Below are 6000 nucleotides of genomic sequence, written 5' to 3' on the forward strand. Positions count from 1 at the left end.
ATGTTCTTTATTAAACACTGCTCCTTTATGTGAATTTTTTTTGAGTACCTCAAAAAATATTTAACTTAAATATTTAACATATAAGTCTGGTGGGTGGGTGGGCCAATTAGTAAAATGTGTTACGTAAAAGTGGGGATAACTCACTAAACATGGGACTTAAAAAAATGTACAATACACCAAATTATTCCTGTGCAAATTGTCCTTCTTTAAGTAAAAACCTTAATTGAATACCTCAAAGAGGGTGAAAGTTATCCTCAAAATACTAAATTCCGTACCTCAAAAAATATTAGAAATTAAAAAAAATTTCAAGGGTCAAAAAACTGTTTTAACTCTGGCGGGTAAGTGGGTAAAAGTGATGATAGCTCAGAAGCTGTTGGACTCAATATTTTATATATCAAATTATGCCCCAGGAAATACTTTTGCTTTGAGTGAATATTTCGTTTAAGTACCTCCAAAGTGTCTAAGATATCCTCAAAAAAGTCTTACTGAAAATATCATAAACCCGGAATCAGGTGGGTGGGTAAAAGTGCCCATAATAACTCAAAAAAAAAAATCTATATCAAAATGTTCCTCATTAAACAAACACAGCTCCTTGAGTGAAAGTCTCATTTGAGTACCTCAAAAAGTGCCAAAATATTCTCCAATCAGTCTTATTAAGTACCCTCAAGAACCAATATAGAACCAGTTTTTTTCTAATAGAATTCATTTGTAAAGTGTTCTCGATAATATGATGAAAGAATTGTAAAAATACCTTGAATAGGTTAGGTGTTATAAGGGAAAATGTCTTGGGATCATGAAAATTTCAGGACCTCAAATCTGGTGGGTGGGGATAACTCAGAAACTATTGAACGTACAAAAGTGTATAATATATCAAAACGTTTGCGCTAAGAACCCCCTTCCTTTAAGGAAAGTTTTAATCAAGTCCCTATAGAAATAAGTAAGATATTTACAGAAAATTAAAAATAACACAAAAATTGCCCTGGATTGGTCAATTTTTACGTAAAAACAACAATTTTTACATAAACCCAAATTACAAATGTCTCTGAAAGAATCACTGAAATAACTGAAAATATTTTGGATATTACCTATATAGATTTAAAAAAATAATTCCTCACCTTTTCAAAGTATATTCAACCACCTTATCGTCTACTTTACAGGCTCTCTTCTGTCCACGTCCTGAGAATTTTGCCCCTTAGAAACAAGCCCCCAGGGAAGAGACTATAACCGTTAATTGAATATATAATTATTATTTTAATCAAATATTCAATCAACGCTATAACGCTAACCAGATCTGCTACACCCTCTTTTGGCACTAATACACACTATACACTTTATGCCTCCTCAAAAGAAAGAGGAATACTTATTAAGGTGGAAAATTGATATATGTATATTATGTTGATAAATGGGTGAAAGTCCCGGAAAACAAGGTTTTCGGCTATTTTTTTTATAAAAAGTGAAGAATATTCCCCTTCTGCTGGCTGGGAAGAATTTTCTGCAACTTTTAAGGCAATCATTGAAATCGGAGCAGTAAAAGTGACATTATTTGGAAATATATAGTCTTTGAACACATGAATCATTTAAATCGGTTTAGTAGAACTGACATTTAGGACCACTCCCTATTCATTTTTGGTAAAATATGGAGATAGAATTTGCTCGATTTTTATTTTAAAATATTCAAGCAATATTCTGCAACTTTTAAGACGAGAAAGAAAAATAATCATCATGAGCATCCTCAGTAAAATAAAAAAGTCAATTGATTATCTAAGGCATCTTTTAGACGTATAAAATGTCTAAAGGAGCCCTTAATATTCTGCCGAAAATGCTAAAATCGTTAGCGAAACAGGTGTCGAGAGTAAAAATACAGAGTTTTGGTTAGTGGTAAAACTGTCTCGTAATTTGAGCGTCACACCAAAGGTTCCAACCATAGGACTAAAATAATGATACATTAATACTATTGTATTAACAAGAAAGGTGTTTTCATAATGTACAAATGGTTAGTTCAAAATCTTAAAAAATTAAATTTTTGGTAAAAGAAATCGATACAGGATGTGTACTCGACAAATAAAAAATCACAAATTTTGGAGGTCGATATCTCTGCTTCTATGAATTCTATCGGGGAAATTCCAACGGTTTTCTCTTAGTTTCGTTCTTCTGAATCCAATGAGACTATTCGTGAGGTCGTAGCTCTCATATTAGCTGAGATCTAGCGTTTAGGGCCCATTTCTCACCTGCCTGAAAAAGTGTTAAATTGGGACTTTTTTGTCCCCATATTAAATAAAGTCCTCGATTTGTCACTTTTTCTATTTTCGTACTATAATTTCTGAAAGAACCTCGCATTTCCCATTAATTTTAAGCGCAGGGTATAGTAAAGGGAAATTCAAATTTGGTGCTATAATTAAATTTTAAATTACCCGCTATTATAACGTCATAAACACATTTGCACTTCCGGTTAGTACTACTCCTCGAAATTTAGAGGGCGCACAAACAGTCAATCGACGGTTAGTGTTCAATTGGCTCTTGGAGTTTCCTATCTAATTAGTATTAATCTATGGACTATTTGAAAGAATTCGTCCGTTTCGCTCATAGAGACTCCAATATTATTTTAAAAAAGGTGAAAAAAATATAAAGACTTGGTCTCAAAAGTGATATAATAAATTTAACCATCAAAAACGGTTACATGTTTTGCTTAAAGGATTAAGTATCATAAGACCTAAGAACATAAAGTAAACCTTCATTGCAAGAAATCCTAAATGTAAATTAATAAATTAAAATTATTTAAAAACTTTCAAACTTTCACATTTTCTCTTTTTCAATTTTATTTGCGAATAAAAGAAAGTAAGCGTGAGACTAATTATTAATAAGATTATTAAAAGTGAGTCCTGGCTCGAAGATGAAATAACATCATTTACGTATATGGTCGTATATGAACGTATATGAATAGGTCTCTAGTGATTTCCATCTTCAAGGAGGTCCAGCTTTCTACTTTTATGGCATTGGTGAATAATCGACACATTTTAAGGAACCGAAAAATTGTGTCCTGTTGACAAAAGATGGGTAGCAAAAGCAGACTTGGTATCAGTAACACTTGTAATCCCTTAAGTTATTTACAAAACTGAGATGCTCTTGTACACTAGTGTTACTTTTCTTCTTAACTGTCCTACATTAAGAGCAGAACAATCTGCACATTCTAGGAAATATACTTCAGATTTCATACTACAGATTTAGAGAGAGGGTCTGGGTTATCTAAAGTCTCTTTACTAAGTTCTTTTTACGTGAATTACTTGTCTTAAAAGTTATAGTAACAAAAGGCTCAAGAAATGTGGCTAGTTTTTGGGAAATACCACCGAAATAGCTTCAGCATCTGAAAGTTGTAAAATTTTGTTCAATGCCATTTTTCAGAATATAAAAACCATGGTATGATATGAGTTTGTACCGCTTATAAAATTTATAGTAAAGTCTATATGATTTGCCAGTATAAAATTATTATTAAAAGCTATAATAATGTATGGCCCCATCTAGCCGTCATCTCACTACTACATGGCGCTGACGGCGGTAATGATGACGGTAACAAGATTCCTACAATCTTAGCTGGTAAATCACAAAAGTCAAAAGAGTACTCGCTAGATGGTAGCGCAAGCAAAAAGAATTCTGTAAAACCAAAAACGTAGAAATCATACGAATGCTCGCTAGATGGTAGCACTGATGAAAAGAAGAATTTTAATAATAATAATAATAATAATAATAACGTTTATTAATCCACATATACATTATTAATATTATTATTATTATTTGGAGGGATCAGTACACCCTGACTCCCTGCCACATTTTACAGTAATTTTATAAAAAGAAAAATTATGTACGAACAAAAAAAAAATATATATATATTATTACACTGTATCTATCTTAAATTAACGCCTAGGTGTTCATAACACACCTGTGTGCGCTGTTGTTTCAAAAAAAGTTGGTTCTATTTTCCGAATTATAATAAACTTGCTTAACTAACCTTAAAACTATTGTGATAAATCCTGCTCTCGATTTTATATTTTTTGTCCTAGTTTTAAATGAAATATTTTTGTCCTTTTAATCCTAAACACCTACGTCTCTCAACAATTGCATAACACTTGTTATTACATATTATATACAAGTATAAAAACTAACTATCCTACATTAGAAAACAGTGGCAAAATCTTGGTAATGGTTATGAACATACTTATTGCATTCCTTGCTAAATTTTGATTTATTTTTTAATTTTTTTAATGTGCAAGGCAGAAGATTATAGGTTTTTGGTGCTAAGTATACAAAGAATTTTAAATTTATATTTTTTAAACTGCTAGGAATGTGTAAATCACCTCTAGCCCTTGATCTTGTATTATGGACATGATTTATATGGTTTCTTATGTGAGTTTTAAAATGAATATATGTACATATTGTTATAATGTATAATGTCCTTATATTAGTTGCTTGTTCTGTAAAAAGTTGATTTGTAGGGAAAAGCCTTGATTTGTTAAAAATAGTCTTCAAGATATATTTATGGACAATAGTTAATTTATATAAAGCATTGTTATATAATCCTCCCCATACTAAAATACCATATCTTAAAATTGACTCAGTGAGTGATTTATATATTATAATAAGTTCCTTAATATTTAGAAACGTTCTAAGTATATAAAATTTATAAATCAATTTTTTTAGTTTATTTGCCAGATAATCTGCATGTACATGCCATTTAAGATTCTGATCCACATATATCCCGAGATACTTAGTATGAGCTGTTTCCTTGATCTGATTATATCTATCAATAGAAAACTGAGAAAAATTGGGTCTATTTGCTGCAGTTAGTGAAAAGGCAATGTAGTTGGTTTTGGTGACATTTAAACTTAGCTTAAATGTTTCCAGCCAATTTTTTACTTGATTAAGGCCTTCTATGGCATATGTTTATAAAGCTGTAAAAAAACATCATTGTAACAAAAAATGACAGACAAAATGCGGATTAAAAGGCATAATTTCAGCTTCTCAACGCAGTTGAGGGCTGTTGTATATACAGTGCTTTCATTTCAAAACGATCCACTTTTAATAACTTTCTTAAAAAAAAAAAAAAAAAAAAAACACGTCAAATTAGATATACAGGGAGACGTTTAATTATGCATTTACTGAAGTTCTGTCAATCACCTCCTCAGCTCCAGCTAACTTCACTTTAATATGTCAAATAGGAACCCCCATCGTGTGATGATACATCATAGTAAGGAGCGTAAAATTCTCTATTCAACGGTACCAAAATGAAATCGGTAAATGTGTAAGCAAATAGTTAGCGAAAATGTCTAGAAATAATGAATATTTTATTTACGCCAAACTTTGGTATGTCAAATGGCTACCCCATGGTGTGATACATTGTTTTAAAGGGCATTCATTATGCTATCAATGGTTGTAAAAAAAAATAAAATTGATTGACCAAGAAGCAATTAAAGTGTAAATCGGTAGGGTAGAAAAACAAATTTAATTAGTTTAACAAATTTATTTTATTAAATGTTCAAAATGCGCGCCGTTATTAGCAAGACAATAAAAAAGCCTATTTTCAAACTCCTTACGAACATTGGCAAGGGTCTGCCCGCTAATTTCTCTGCATTCTTGAAATATTCTATTTTTTAAATTCTCAATACTCTCAGGTAGGGTTTTATAAACTTTGCTTTTTAAGTAGCCCCAAAGAAAAAAGTCTAGTGGGGTTAGGTCCGGAGACCGCGCAGGCCATTCGATTGCACCACGTCTGCCAATCCACTTTTATCGAAAATTTTCATCAAGCCACTCTCAAACTACCAAAGTGTAGTGCGCGGCAGCTCCATCGTGCTGAAAATGTATATTATTTTCATTCAATAATATAGCACCATGTTTATCTACTTGAATTTCCATAGATTGGATGATGGAAGGGTATATTGCATTTTCTAAAAGGTTTAAATAAATTTCGCCAGTCAAATTTTCTTCCAAAAAAAATGGCCCGATTATTTC

This window comes from Anthonomus grandis, chromosome 8 (genome assembly GCF_022605725.1).
Source record: "Anthonomus grandis grandis chromosome 8, icAntGran1.3, whole genome shotgun sequence".
Taxonomy (NCBI): Eukaryota; Metazoa; Arthropoda; class Insecta; order Coleoptera; family Curculionidae; genus Anthonomus; species Anthonomus grandis.